The sequence below is a fragment of the Carassius gibelio genome, chromosome B17 (genome assembly GCF_023724105.1).
Source record: "Carassius gibelio isolate Cgi1373 ecotype wild population from Czech Republic chromosome B17, carGib1.2-hapl.c, whole genome shotgun sequence".
Classification (NCBI taxonomy): domain Eukaryota; kingdom Metazoa; phylum Chordata; class Actinopteri; order Cypriniformes; family Cyprinidae; genus Carassius; species Carassius gibelio.
In genome coordinates this window covers 24,301,795-24,318,358 of record NC_068412.1, presented here as the reverse complement: position 1 = coordinate 24,318,358, position 16,564 = coordinate 24,301,795, and the positions used below count along the sequence as shown (strand labels likewise).

The 16,564-nt window shown below is 35.0% G+C and overlaps 1 protein-coding gene and 1 long non-coding RNA gene across 3 annotated transcripts in view; one reads left to right on the top strand and one right to left on the bottom strand.

Moving 5' to 3' along the window:
• The window catches only part of LOC127976243 (kinesin-like protein KIF26B), an 89,083-nt gene that overhangs the window by 13,550 nt on the left and 58,969 nt on the right, over positions 1 to 16,564 (top strand). The gene's annotated exons all lie outside the window — the stretch shown is intronic.
• On the bottom strand, positions 12,092 to 15,795 carry LOC127976244 (uncharacterized). The gene is made up of 5 exons (XR_008157756.1): positions 15,582 to 15,795; positions 15,233 to 15,366; positions 14,838 to 14,892; positions 13,451 to 13,575; positions 12,092 to 12,854 (listed from the first exon to the last, which is right to left on the bottom strand). It is a non-coding gene; the product is annotated as an uncharacterized LOC127976244 (long non-coding RNA).

Genomic DNA, 16,564 nt, shown 5'->3' with positions numbered 1-16,564 from the left:
CCTTTCTGGATAACTTTTTTAACATGATTGTGAAGCACATAATGTCTTTTCTGTAAAAATGTCCCATTGGTAAGTTGCTTTGGATAAAAGCATCCCCAAAAGGAGTATATATAACGGTAAATATAATAGCAAACTATGAATGAAATCAAATATGAAAAAGTTATTTTTAATCACTACTTGTTAATGTTTGGATAAAATCCCTAAATATCAGTAGTGTTTTGTATTTTATAATATACATTTTTGATTCAATAAGGGGGCTATAATACAAATTTGCTGTGTATTTCCTTTTATTTTTAGAGGAATGCTTTTTATGGTTGGATATAAATATTGATTTAATTTAAGCCCCCCCCCCCCCCCCCCCAAAAAAAAACCTTTTTATTTTTTGTCCATTTTGCTAAATATAGATAAGTTACATATTAATAAAAAATATAAAAAAATACATATTAATTAAAAATGTAATTACATATTATATCACTAATGATAATGATAATAACATTGATATTGATAGGATCACTGGTTGCACTGTATATAATTGTGTGTACACCCATTGAGGATAACTCAGTTCAGTTACGTGCATGCCTTTGTTCATGCACCACCTCTGAAAACCAATGCAGAAAACACTGGAATAGATCGGTTTTAGGATTATAGGAATCAGTAGAAAGATCATTCAAATGAAAAAAGCAATTATTAATAATTTTTTAACCAGCTCCAATGTGTATCCAGTGTTTATTTATATGCTTTTTGAGTGTAAGCACATTGAACACACTTATTACTGAACCGAAACTGATCTGTGATTGTAATCCTGGAGCCCACTAGAGGTGAGTGTGTATTCCATAGTGTGCATTGATCTCATATACTGCACTGGTGCACCCTCAATGTGCAGCCAGCTGGAACTTATTACAGGACGATAAAAGCAGAACTCTATGACTAGCTCCATTTCCTGTGTCAGATCCCTGAGCTGCTGCGAGCTCTAATTTCCTATTCATCCCTCCTCTGAGGGGTGCAGGGCCAAAAAGAGCTGCTGGCCAAGTGTGGATTTATGGCAGTTTTCTGGCAATGAGATGCAGGTAGATAGCATTTGCTGTAAAGGAGACCTAAGTGATTGTGATCTAGGTTTTCTCTCTCTCCATTTATCTCTCGCTCCTAATCTGGATTTTGAAAGCAAACAAACATCAGGGGTGCCGACATGGATTTGGTTTGAAACGCATCGTTTTTTGATGGTTTGCAAATCGGTGTCTCATATGAAAGCGGAAAATTTACCTGATGCCGAGAAACATCTGCAGCCTGTCCAATCTTATTATATGATCTTTGGTTTTTTTTTACTCTTGTGTAGCATATAAATGACATGCAATTTCTCTCTGTAGGATGCACGCTCAGCAATCACTGGTATGGATCTACATGTCAAGACTTCAAATGAGGCGTGTGCCGTGTCCTCATGCTTACATTAGCATTATGTGAACGCCAACCATTTTTCATTGGCATCGTGTGATTGAAAAAGGTTTTCTGCACAAAAAAAAAAACGTTTAAAAAATGGGCAGGTTGCACCAGTTGTGCTAAAAGGGATAATTTACATCAAAATGAAAATTCTGTCATTAACTACTCACCCTAATGTTGTTGCAAACCCATATGTTCATTTTAATGAAATCGAGAGCTTTCGGACTCTGCATAGAGAGCAACGCAACAGTGGTTCAACTGTAATTTTATACAGCTGCGAGAATACTTTTTGTGCACAAAGAAATAAAAAATAATGACTTTATTTAACAATTTCTTCTCTTACGTGCGCTAACCCTTTAAGTTATAACTTAACCTAGTTGCGATGTAACTTGCACACTACAAAATATATTTGTGCTTGACCACTAAACTTAAATGAGATGTAAGTCTACATATAAACAGAAACTTCAGTCCAGGAGTAAAACAGCAGACTCATTGAACTGCAATGATAAGCTAGTCGACAAACTTCAATTCTTTAAAAAATATAGTATGTACACTTGTTTACATTTTAAGAGAGAGAACATTATATTAATAAATTACTCTTCAAAACGAACCCAATCTAAACAAAGCATGTGCATGTCAAATAAAATAAGTCATTATAAATGAACTGAATTTTCTTTTTCTTTTTTTTTGGTATCAGTATTATTTGCAACACCCCTGGTAGATATTTTTCCCATCCAAGACCAATTCCTACCTAGTTGTTAGGGGAAGTCCTGAAATCTCAAAAACTGCTTGTGACATTCACATTTAAACAAATTTCAAATCAAAATCTGACATGAAATGTCTAATTAATGTTGTTTAATTTTCTCCTATTGGTAATAAAATGAGTCTTGATATATCTAACATATTTGCTAGCTACTAAACCTCATATGTGGGCCAGCACAGCCTAACCCAGGAGACTTTTTTGCAGAATGAAGGTTACCATCTAAAAACAACTGAATTTGGCTGCATCCAGCACAGTAATGAAGGAATGAAGTGACATCATTGCTGAATCATGAGCTCAGGGCTCATAAGGAAATGACTAAAGATTTAGGAGTTTAAAATGTCTAAGTGGCTTTAGTGGACCTAAATCTGTGAGTTTGATTGGCCAGGCATCAGTGAGCTAGCTAAATGGAATCTATGTTTTCTTTCTTTGTGTGTTTTCCCATGAGCGCTTACGTGGAGATTAGTGGAAATGACTCCGAATGGCATGTATTTATGGGCACTCTGAGCTCTTCGAGGACCTTCGTGTCAGCAGGTAGATCCAGACAGCAAAAGCGATCTGATTTTCTCTAAACCACAATCCTCTTTGCTTGGGCAGCTGGGTATATGTAGGCTAACCAGAGGTGAAACCACACTTAGGTTAAAATTGTTCACAAATCCCCTGGAGGAAACATCCACTCAGATAGTGAGGTGGCATATTATCAATAAATGATATGTTAATAGGGTCCTGAATGCTTGTTAAAGCTGCTGTAAGCAGTGTTTTGCTAACTTCCACAGCCACTCTTAAACAACATGCAGTTTCTCCAAAACAGGATGAATGATTGACAGGCCTTTAAGATTCCTGATTATATTGTTTAGATATGCTGATTTAGATGCTCAGAGTGCCTTTAAGGTAGCTCTGTAAATGCATGTATGATTGAGCAATATATGCTAACAACATAATGGTAGTTATTTTGCATTCATTTCACTAATTATTTTGCATGACAATGTGCTGCTATTGCACAGTTTTTTTTTAGTTCAGACGGTGTTAAATTGTGTGAAGAATTAATTTACACTCTTTATTAAATGACAGAATTTAATTTCCAATGCATGAAATATGAAATATCATGTAAACATTAATGAGAAGGCAACCGCAGTAAAACATCTTTGTTGCATATGTAAGTGTGTGTAAATTTTGTTTTTAGATTAATCATGAATTATTGACCTGAAATTATTAAATAAATAAATAAATAAATAGATAGATCATTTGTTTACTAAGATCTTGATTTAGGATTGATAATTTCATTATCTTTATACGTCGTTTTTTAAAAGTCATAAAAGACAAATTGGTGTTTGTGTTATGTGGTTACACAAACTTCAAACAATAGATGCAAATCTAAGGCCTCAACTCTTTATCTCAAGATACACAGTCTTTTCTCAATGTTCTTTATTGCTTTCATTGCAGTAAAGGTAATGTGTTTTGCTCATGTCTAATGCACACACAAGCAGGCCTATGTGTATCTTTTTAAATATGACTTGAACTCTTTCAAAAGCAACTCATGTTGCCATTTATTTCCTGCAAATAAACCTGTACAATGTGGTATTCCAGGTGCAGGGCTTTTCTCTCTATCTCTCCAAAGATCTGATTCTGTCCATATTCTCTGTGATGCTGAGGAGATTAATGTTGGGGTTTCTCATGCTTTGTGACTGTGGCTGCCCATCCGGAGACCTTTGTACGGGTCTTGACTGAGTTCATACAGAAATGATGAATGTTTGGCACTGGAGGTGATTTGCTGTGGGTTTAGAGAGCTGTGATTTCACTCTCGTGTGAAACACAATCAGGAACAGAGCAGAATCTGAGCCAGTCACAGATACCAAAGTGGAAATATGATGTTATTTACTGCCTTATGCCTCAGTAAATTTAGTTATCATTTTCAGCTGGACTGTAAATAATAAAATAATCAATAGATTCAGCATTTTACAATGATTTCTGGAGGATCATGTGACACTGAAGGTAGGTGATGTTAAAAGTGATCACCAGAATGTGAGTCATATATCTGATGGAACTGTCTATCAGCTATAAGATGCTTTCAATGTATTCGCTTAAAGTTGGAACAGACGTGGAATTGTGTGTGGGCTGTGGGCTCAGTGCAGCATTTCATTTATAATAAGTTTGTAACAAATACGTTCCATAAAAAATATGGCACAAAACCCAACTCTTAATGAAACCAGTCCAGCTTTTGAAAACACTGGACATTTAAGAAAGTGGAAGCTACAGATTTTCCCCTTGCTTTTGTGTTGAATCCTTGGCTTGCATCCCTTTCTAGCTAATTTGTTTAAAAATAGGCTGCTCAATTTCAATCGAGAACCATGTTGATTTTATGACTCTCTTGGCTGAATCAAAATTAAGGCAAAACAGATGTGTTTTATTATATCTTGGATAGGTATTGGTGTCATTTAATGCTGTCAACCTAATTTAGATCTTCAGTATTTTTTTTTCCAGAAGAAAATGAATAATAATTTAATATTATAGTGTAATGACTTTGAGTTGGACTTCTAATTGGTGTTGAGTGTGTTTTTGGTCAGGATGTTCCATGTTAAAATGGATCAGGTTTGTTTGGATTGGGTTTTCATGCTGTGTGCGCTTTCAAACTTCACTTGTCCATTCAGTTGAGTTTAAATTCAACTTTGACAGTTATTGACAGCACGTCTACCTTTCTGCCTACACTGAACCTGCTGTCTGAAACTCAGATGCATGTGTATGGGACTGTAAGCGTACTGTGTGCCCTTATCAATAGCCGTCTGTCTGTCTGGTTGGCAGCAGTTTGGGCCCAAAGGCACGAGTGGGTTCTGTGGGGGCAGATAGAGAGGTGGTCCCTGAAGAGACCTCTGGGTTTGTTGATGTAGGATAATTGTCAAGGCAAAGAGGTTGGTTAAGGATGTCAAACTAAACAGCGTCTTTGTGAGGTTTATGGATATGTTGTGTACACACAGAGGAAGGTGGAAATAAAATGAATGGCCGGTGAAACCTCAATATGAATGAAGCCACTCACCAAGCGAACACCACATTAGCCAAAAGCAACATCAGGTAATATGTTGGTACTGCAAAAACTGACTCTGTCCTTACATGGCTTTCCAGGTTTTTTCATGTTTATAGTTTACAGGATCTTGATGAAGGAAATACATCTGCAGAGACCAACATTTTTAAAGGCTTTTATATGATTAAAACCTATAAACAAGCAATGAGAGCAAGTCTTTGCTTTAGTTTCTTGTAACATACATTGAGTTTCTTCTGCAAATACACTCACCTGAGGAGAGTTGGCTCTATTTTTATACAGTATTATAGTATTAATATTTTGAATTAGTATATATATATATATATATATATATATATATATATATATATATATATATATATATATATATATATATATACACACACACACATTGTATTTAGATGTTTAGATGTATTTAGATAAAAAAGTGTTAGCATGTTAAGTGAACTGAAATAAAATAAGCTTGTTTTTCATCTACCATTATTATAAATTTTTTTTCAACTTTGATTTAAAATGGTTAAACATTTAGTTAATTATAACACTGGTATGCACCACATGATCCATTTAATTTAGTATCTGGAAATGTTCAAAATCTCTTTAGTCAAAGGATCACATCTAACATTCCTCGAAGGCAAACATAATGAGGGTTAAACAGGCCACTAACTTTGAATTGAATCTTCCTCTTTCATTAAAGGCTTACTTCATCCAAAAATGAAAATTCTGTCATCATTTTCTCACCCCTATTTGGTGGCAAACCTGTGTGACTTTCTCTCATCTGTAAAATGCACAAAAGATTTTTGGGAGAATTGGAGATCAGTTTTAAAATACCAGCACAACTGTGAAAGAGGCTTTTGTCTGACTGATATGCTCAGATAGCGTGTATAGAAGCAGCATTCCATTAGTCAGATGATGTCATGTCATTTTGATTGAAAATCAGTAAGCGAACCAGACCATGTTCCACAACAATGATTTGCAGCACTGATATGTCTCCTGAATCCATTAGAAGATCTACAGCATTTTGAACATTGTCAGAGATGTGTGAAGTCCAAAATGTTCTTCTGTTTGTTAGCCAATGTATAAGATCATTCTGTACCCCTATTTTTGATTGCAACACAATATCAGATATTGAGCTCTTTCTGGTTCACGTTTAATGACTTCCATACACTCTTAAAAATGAAGGTTCTTCACTGGCATGCATGGAATCCATGAAACCTTTCCATGGTGCAAAATATTTTTTAAATTGTTTGTGTAAATGTTCTTTACAGACACACAAAAAATGATGGTTCTTTTAAGAACTGTTCTCTGAAATGTTCTTTGGGATACCCCAATTTTTTTCTTTTTCTATGGCATTACTGTGAACCCCTCCCCCACCACCCATTTTGGAGTATTTATTTTCTGGAGTGTAGACACAAAGACGCAGTTTAGAAAGCAAGACAGTCTATCTTCTGTTCCCTCTATGTAGCTCATGACTTTTGCCCCTTGTTCTCCATGTTTGTCCCATAGGGACGGCCCATATAGACGATGGTTAATTGATTCAGTCAGGGCTTCTGCTAGCAGTATTAATGACTTCAATGTTTTCATAACCAGCCTGATAATGGCTGCCGCTCTCTCTGGTTCCTGCTAATGAAATAAGGAATTGACTAGTGAACAGGAAACCTGAGGCTCTGGACGCAGGCCTAACTTTTGCTCATTTGCTTTGTCCTCTAAAGTGGGTGAATGTGGCTTGAGACTGGCAGTGAGTAAAAGCTTCCAATTAGGACCTAATAACCATCCAGACTCTTTCAAAACTAAATCGACACTAAGGAATATGAGCCGTTTCTTCAAACTTGGATCCAGTTCCCATCGTGATGAATGGTGACTGTCCAATCAACACTTCTCCGAAGCCCTCATCTGAAGTGTCTTTAAAGCAGAGCGCTGGACCAGAGGGCTTCAGTCCATCTGGCAGTCTTAAGAGGCTTCTTTCCCCCTCTCTCAGATGCACTCTGTCTGTTTTTGGTTGGAGAATGACTGGCTGCATCCATTAGAGCGCTCTAGCTCTGTTTGTACTCCCAATGTAATCTCAGTCTCAGTCACCCTAAAAGGGTGTGATTAATCGTGATTAAAAATTTGAATCCATTGACAGCCCTAGTTTATTTTTTATGAATGTATGTAGTAGGTAATAATATAAATACTGCAAAATGTTGTAGACATTGCACGGATGTCCTGAATGAGTGCATAGCCCTCTTCCATGTTCACTAACTAAAATCTGGTTCCTTTGGAAACCCTCATGGCGGTTACTAAGTGCTCACCTCTTCCGCAACTATGTTTTAAAATGATAACAACCTCAGTGGCCCCAGTAAAATATATATTTTTTCTTCAGGCAAAGCTGTAATGCAAAATATTTTATTCGTGCAAATGGTAAAAATGCAGAAAGACGTTTCTACAAGTGTGCATGCTTTGTATCACTATATTTGTCACTTGAACTGCTTCATAAATATTTATTCAGAATAAATATATAGTATATTCCACTTGTATGTATACAGAAGCCCTCCATTATTCATATCAAATGTATAAACCACTCAGTGCAACTGGATTTCATGACTTTCTTTGACATTAAACACCTCTGTTTACTGATTATCGCAATTTGGTTGGAATATGACAATCAGATTCTCGTATTAATAAGTGAAATGCCTGCAAGCAGCAGTTTCCATTTAGATAAGCACAAGTATTGCTTAATTCTTCGCTGTAAGGCATTGGTTTTCAGCAATCAAAATGTATCATAAATGTGAGACAAGCAGCTTTTCGAACATCAGTCAAAGTTGTTTTTCCTTCAAAGAGGATTTGAGGTCACTTTTTTACAGTTAAACTGAGTTAAAGTCTGCTATTTTTGGTTAAGTCTTAAAGTGGCACGGCTTAGGATTTGGTATTTGGGTCTCCACCCTGAAAGAAGAAATATCTACAGTGGCTTTGCATGAATTACAGAAATGCAGGTTCTGCTGCCACAGTTGAAAAGCTGAAGTTCCAGTGCAACCTTGTTTTTTTTTATTTATTTTTATTTTTTTATTTTTTATATATAACAAAGCTTGACTTAACTTCAAAGATAACTAGCTATGATAAACATTTTGTGTCTATACCAACAGAACTTCAAGTGAATGAGTGATTATTTCCTGTTGGCAAAGGAAGCAGAGGTCAGTGTGTCAGTGGGGTCCACAGACATATTCCACATCACTTCTGTCTGCCTTATACAAATATTTACAACACTATTTCTGTTCATACTAATATATCATGTACAGCTCATATAGACATCCTGAGTGAACATAATTTTTTTAAATTACAGTAAAAAATGCAGTAAAAACACCAGCATTATAAAATGATAATTACAAATTAAGTTTTTGAATGTATTTTAAAATGTAATCTCGTCCTGTGATGTAAAGCTGCATTTTCAGCATTATTAATCCAGTCTTTAGTATCATATGATTCTTCAGAATTCATTCTAAAATGCTGATTTGCTGCTCAAGAAACATTTCTTATTATTATCAATGTTATTTATTTATTTATTTATTTATTTATTTTTTGATTGAAATTAAAATATATATTATAGCATATCAGTTTTCTTGCTGGAAAAATAAAATAAAATAAATCTTACAAAAAGTGACACCAATCTTTTGAAAGGTAGTGAATATATTTGGCTGTTAGTTTAAAAGCTGATTGGACACTGAAGATGACAGATACAATGTTGCCACTGAGTTTCACAGACCTTCATTCAAACTGTGGTTCCATTAACCCTTAAATCAATGAACTGTGAAGGAAAATTAGATGATTCAAGACATTAAAACACCACTAGACTGAATTCATAAAGCATATACATAAAATGTGATATGCATTTATTTGCATACATTTCCAGAACAGAAATCTGTTGACTTGATAAAGCCAGATTCAAAATTCTTGTCATTTTAATGATATATTAAAGGTTTTTACAGCGGTGGTTTTGCATATCTCTTTTTATCACTGAATACATTTATAAATACTGTCAACAGCCAGAACAAATGACAGTTGTCACCATGTTTTAGGAATACAATGTTGCTTAAAAACAGGCAAATGATATATGAAACCATCTGTAAAAACCTTTATAGTTAATATATAGTTAAAAATATAACTTGAAAGTTAAGTGCTACTGAAGTGGAGATTTATGGCTCAATGTATGAAAAAAACTGAATGGCTGTATCAATTAGATGCTTGTAGTGTTTTGCCTTAAGTTGAACTACTCAAAACTATTGTCATAGAATCATGGACCCCTTTTCCACAGTACTAGTCATTGCAATTTTTAGAATGCATTCAAAATGAGGAAGACAAGCTTTCTGGGTAAAGTTTGCACCTTATGTGCGGTTGCATTTTCTTTTTATGGACACGTACCAGACCTGCATGACAGAACCACCAGCATGGTCAGAGATAAATGTCTTAGGTCTGTACCTTATGGTTCAGTGCTACCTGTTGGCTTTAGTTAGCTCTAAAATAGCGGCATTTAATGCAGAGGTCACCGCGTGCAATGTATGGGGCAGAGGGGACGCTGGCTGAGGATGGAAGGGATACACAAAGCAGCTTGTGTAAGATGAGAGTCGGCCTCTAGATTTACACTGACAGCAGGAATGTGTGGTTTTAATCAGAACAGACCTTCAGTCTCTCTCCTTTACTGACTGTGCTCGTGTGCGGGGCTTTGATTAGCTGGACTGCTGCCCTGTGCCCAGCTAAGAGGGTCCTGCCAGACCTGATGGGAGGTACAAGGTGCGGTAAGGACACTGTAAGCCCAGAGCAGATGGATTGCAGTGTGTTTCCGCCCCACTGCAGCCCCGCCAACTCTGAGTCTATGATGTGTCAGAGACCCATGATGCAGTATCAGAAATATTCAGTTCAACTGCTGTGTTGAAAATTGGTAAAGTTATGTGAAGTCACCCAAGGAAGCAACAAATTAAATCCAAATTGACTGTATTTTACCACAACCATTAGCCAGTGCAAGGAGATAAAGAGAGGTGTAACATGGGTTCTTTTGGGCTCATTGAAGATCAGTCATGCCGCTGCATTCTGAATCATTTGTAGAGGTTTGATTATGCTTGATGGAAGTCCAGTCAGAAGAGCATAATTTAGCGCTAACACCTTTCCATGACTACTGCAGTTAGAGAACGATGCTCCACTATAGTGTCTAACAAGCACTAGATGCTAAAAAGGTCAAGTATCTGTCACGGCATTGGGGATGCTAATTAGATTCCATCTAGCCATTATGATGAGCTACATAAAATGAAATTCCAACTGTGAATTGTGATAAACTTCGGCCATAAGAAAGAAAAAAAAAATTGTGAGATTGTGGGTCACTTAATTCTTCCTTGTGGTGAAACTATTTTGTGTAATGTAGCTTTTAAGTCAATGTCTTAATCAAAAACAATACACAGATGGGATGCAACAGAATGAAAGATTAATTATATTTATTTCTGAGTGTCCGCTAAGTCATTGCAAGTGTGTTTTTCTTCCCTTGTGTGAGGAAAGGATGACGTCATTCCCTGTATCTCAATTAATCTAATTAAAATCATTCCTGCATCTTCACACTGCCCTGTGAGCATGTGCCAAAACATAATTATGATCTTCATTTCATGGAATGCTTAAGCAAATGGTGTGATGGTGCACCAAAACCAGATAATTGGCAGCTTTATGCTAATGAAGGCTTGGAAGACAGAAAAAATTAAGAGCAGACCAAATCCAGACTGACAAAGCGTGATAACGAGGCATTATTTGCATTATAATTGTTTTCTGCATAAAGTTACTATACAAAAATTATGTGCACATCGTTAATGCTTGGTGAATATACCATCATCCTTAGATTTCAATTAGTCATTAATTGGTACAGTGGTTTAGGCTCATGGCTGGTAACCAGAAGGTTGTGGGCTTGATCCATGCAGGAAGTTAGCCATGAACCAATCAGAACTTAAGAAAGGCACTTAATCCCAGGATGCACCTGGGGATTGTACCTGTAATAAGTCCATGGTGCTGCTCTGGGGTGACATCATATGAATTTCTAAGAAATAAATTCCATGGTTGTGTGGTGGTAAAAATAATGATTTCTGTTATCTAATAACAGACTAATTTAGTCTGTCTAAAGACTGCTTACGGTAAAACAGTGGAGGAACCAAGAGTGTATGTTTGTCCAGAGGGAAGTTCAGTTGCTCAGAGGTTGTTCATTCATTGCTTAAAAGACTTAATTGAGTTCTCAGTTGTTTCATCAATCAATATTTCCTCCTAAAACTAAATAAAGTGAAGAATAAAAATAGACATACAATGAAAGTTTGTATACAGATTAATAGATAAAACAATGTGCACTGTTAAAAAAAGTTCCGTTAAAAAACGGAAAAAGTGCTGGTAATTAATTACCAGCACTTTTTCCGTTATTGTACGGGCACTTCCGTAAACCTTAAAACGGATATTTCCGTAGATTTACCTGAGTTTTTCTGTACCATTGACGGACACTTCCGTCAAACCGAAAATGGAAAATTCCGTATTTTCCGTAAATTTTTGCGTCATTGTACGGACAATTCCGTAAACCCTATAACAGATATTTCCGTAGATTTACCAGACTTTTTCTTTACCATTTAGGGACACTTCCATCAAACCTAAAATGTAATATTCCGTATTATTAAAGTACTCAATCAATACCATTAAAAGGACACTTCAGTCATCCTAAAATGTTTAATTCCGTACAAAATTAAAATAAAATATGAGCAGGTACCTGTACAATATTGGTGTTGCACCAAATAATGGTCACAAAGATAAAGATTTTATTATTTTATTATTTTTTTAATACATGGGGTAAAAATTAATACAAAGACAGGGCTGTCATTATTAACAATTGCTACAGACTAATAGTCAATAGTCAAGTGAAATTACATAATTTTCCTATAGAACACATTATTTAATAGCACAACATGTGAATTCTGACATCAGTTACTTTCCCTCATACCGTTCCAAATCCATACGATTTCCATTCATCTTTGAAACACAAATGAAGAGTATATTTTATGAAATCTCTGCTTTCTGTCCCTCCATTGACAGCCTATGCAACTACCATTTCAAGGTCTAATACAGTATAGCTGTCAGATTTCATTAAAATGGATCTTCATTAGTGTTCCAAAAATGAACAAAAGTCTAATAGGATTGGAATGAGACTTTTCATATAATATTACGGGTGAACTAAACCTAGTTAGATTAACTTACCTTTTATTCATGCTAAATTATCTGCATCTACAATTGACATAAACAAAATTAAATAAAAAGCTTGTACAGCATTTGAAAATAAAGAACAAAGATTTATGCACTCATTCCTGACATTTTAATGTTAAACTAAGAGAACTATACAATCTAAATTAAGATCAGGGCTCCAAGTGTTTGTGTGCTTTTAGTATCTTTTGCCATGTGCCCGTTTGAGAAAACTTTTTTTTTTTTTTTTGCTGCATGTTCAGTCCAAGTCCTAAATTGAGATTTGAAAAAAACAAAAAAAAAAACAACAACCTTGGAATCTAGAAGTAGTTCATACATGAGTCTTGGAAGCGTAGATTCCATTCATCTGAACCATTGACGCTCGGTCAGGATTTCTTAACAGGAAGACTGTTAATGACAAGAAATGAAAATTAATGAAAGTGAAGTACAGAGTAATGTGCAGAACAGGTTGAGATTGAATTATCAAGTTCCATTTTAAGCATTGCTTATAAAATGCTAAACTTGCATTTCCAGTGGTCTCCAATTGCATCGGTCACGTGATCTTGTCAAGAATGTTTTATGAAATACTTAGAGATCATTAGTTCACATAAAAATTAAAACTGTCATTAATCACTCATCTTCATGTCGTTCTTAACCCGTAAATCATTCAATTATCTTCAGAACACAAAATTAACGTAAAATTAAAGTTGAACTACTGATGTCACATGCACCATTTTCACGAAGTCCTTATACTATATTTCTGTGCCTTGATCGTGGTAGGGCACTTGCTGTCAATGGAGGGTCAGAAAGCTCTCAGATTCCATCAAAAATTTCTTAATTTGTGTTCTGAAGATGAATGAAGGTCTTACAGGTTCGAAACAACAAGAGGGTGAGTAATTAATGACAGAATTTTTGCTTTTGAGTGAACTAACCCTTATTATTTTCAACTAAATGGCAACATAACAAAATGCTTTATACACAGTTTTATTAGATATGTTCCTTACATTTGAATGAATTCCAGCGTAGGTGCCATTCTCCTCTGGATATTTATGTTTAAAATAAAACAAAGAGAATGTGTAGCTCGGCCGACCACAACGGGGGAGGAAATGGTAACTTGTGTGACAGCAATCTGGAATCACCAATAACAATAAACAAAGAAATTATAAACAACACATTGTAAATTCAGAAAGTCACTTGTATTTTAATTAACATTTTACCATACATGTGTCAAATTTAGTGCAAAATAAAAACTCAGTTATATAATTTACATTTGCCATTTTCTACACTAGTTTTAATATGCAAATTTTTTTTTTTTTAACACTTTATAAGTTGCAAAATTACAGTGAAAATGCATTACCCAAATTTATTAGATGTTTAACATGTCCAAGCAAAAAATCTAGCTATATTATTATTAATTGCCGTTTTTCCTAAATGCATTTAGACTTGGGGGGGGGGGTAGGACACTTGGGATTGCAATTTCATCATACTACCTCATGAAATTGTAGCAAAAATGCAGTGAGAATTTCACAATGCATTCTGAGCCAAATGTGCAGCAAAATGGTGATTTAAATCTTTATTTTTCTTAAATGCATTGACTCTTACATATAAGACGTTTCAATACCATTTTCATTTAATACCCAGCGATGAATTTAGTTTAAGTCAGTGTGGAGAGCGTTTGGTTGAGTGAATATACACATATTGTGTGTCCTGTTGCTGACCCCCACCTTGATGTAGCCTAACGATTGACAGGTCAGGGGCGTGATGCATTTCCAAATGCATTTCAAATCAACACTGACTTTATATTCATTGCGAGGTATTAAGTGAAAATGCAACTGAAACATCTTGTAAGTGTCAATCCACTTCTTCAATGCACTAAGAATAATAGAAATTGAAACCACCATTTTGTGGCACCTTTGGCTCAGAATGCATTCTGAAATTCTCACTGTATTTTGCTACAATTATCATGCTGTATTATGATGAAAATGCAATCCCAAGTGTCCTACCCCCAAGTCAAAATTTGTTTAGGAAAAACAGCATTTAAATGATAATTTTACTACAGTTTTTGCTTGGACATATTAAACAAATCTAATCAATTTGTGTAATATATGTTCATTTGAATTTTGCAACTTATAAAGCATTAAAATATGTTTTTATTTTGCATATTAAAAGTATTGTTGTAGGAAATAGCAAATGTAAATTATATAATAGTTTTTTTTTCATTTTCATTTTGCACTAAATATTGGACATGTAGGCAAAATGTACATTAAAATACAGAAACACATTGCTGTTTTACATATTGCATTGCCATTTTGCATATTACATTTCTAACTGAATTTTGCTACATATAAGCTTTCATTAATAAAAACGTAATAAATAAAACATAATACAAACCCGTGATAAAAATGCAGGGGGGGCTTGGTACGCAAAGTACAGCAGCAATTATGACCTGCCATTAGAAAAGAAAAAGAAAAGAAACAGAAACACCATCAATGTCATGAACTACTGTCCCTTTTAAACATGACTCACATCGACGGACATTTGACACATCCCTAATCTTTACATCAGTCAAGACTTATTAACTTATTTGAGACTCTCACTCGCCCAAAATGTACATTTTGTGCGTGCTTTTGTCTGTGTAAGAGTGAGAGAACTTGTATGAAGCACCATTCTCTGTGCGTGCATGACGTGTGTGCGTTCACAGACAGGGTGCCAGTAAAGTTACAGAATTAACTTATCGTCTGTGTGTGTGTTTAACATAAATAAGCCGATGAAATGTCTAAACCTACCTCGTTTGGCAGAAAAGGTGCGTTATCCTTGAAGAACTCCGTGTTGTCAGATCTTCTGCTCATATAATCTCTTTTAAATAAAAAGTCGTAACGTTAATGGCGTCTTCTTTTCTTGACAATTGCTCTGCCTGCTCCTGTTGAAGGCATAAAGCGCTCTAAACACAGTTGTACCGCAATTCAGATTTAACGTTATCACAGCTGCTCAATATCACCTCAGAAACATTAATACGCCTGATGCTTTAGACATGCTCATTAACAAACACGTTACACCGCATCAACAACAATAAAAAGGTAATAAACCTTTATTTATAAAACTAAAAGAGTGCACTACAACCACTGCAACACGTACCTCCACGTCGAGTAAATTAACGTTAGGATGTGACGGTATGCTAAAAATGTTGAATGCAACGGCTCCGACATTCATTTGCCAAACAAGCCAGGCAGCAACAAAGTTAACGATACAGTTTGTTACATTTAACAAAAAATAATTAACAAAGGAAGTGTAGGAACCATTCTCAAAATTCTAAATCCGACTTTAAAATGAGATTTTGACAGAGAGTATCTCCGTGAATAATGGCGCCTGCAAAAGCATTGGTTTCGTGTCGATTGTAGACTGAGCTTCTTGTACCCACAATGCAAAGCGTAGTTAAAAATAACGGAGAAACGACTGTAAAAAGAAAATACGGACAATTCCTTTAAATTATTACGGTATATTGTACTGTATTTTTACGGACTTTTTTTTACAGTGTGGACAGCAGCTTAAATGATTTTGTGTCAAAAAAAAATTATTCATTTAAACAAACAAAAATCAAAATGCAGTAATTATTTTCTAATTTTTCATTCTAAACCTGTATGATTTTCTTTCTTGTATGGAAAACAAAAGAAGATATTAATGTGGTCCAATGTTGTTTGGTTCCATATGTTCTTTGAGATATCTCCTTTTGATTTTTTTGCAGAAGAAAGTAAATCATATAGGATTGGAACCAGATCACTAAATGATGGCAGAATTTAATTATCCAATATAGATGAAACATCTAAAGCAACATTTGATTAAAAGTATGTGTGTTTATATTAAATTTAGTAGCAAAAGACTCTGAGAACAATCTTAGACTCTTTTGGTACATTTTATCTAGCTCTGGTCTGTTTTTCAGAAGAAACATCTGAGAATCTATAGACAAAAGTAGCAAAAGTCTCCATTTCATCTCATTGAAGCTTATGAGAAGCAACAAAGAGAAAAAAAAAAATTGTTTTTGAGTTTTCTTTCATGAGTATTTTAATGTCAGTATAGGGACATTTTAAAATCAATCAATCTCTAATCATCTACAGTTCAAT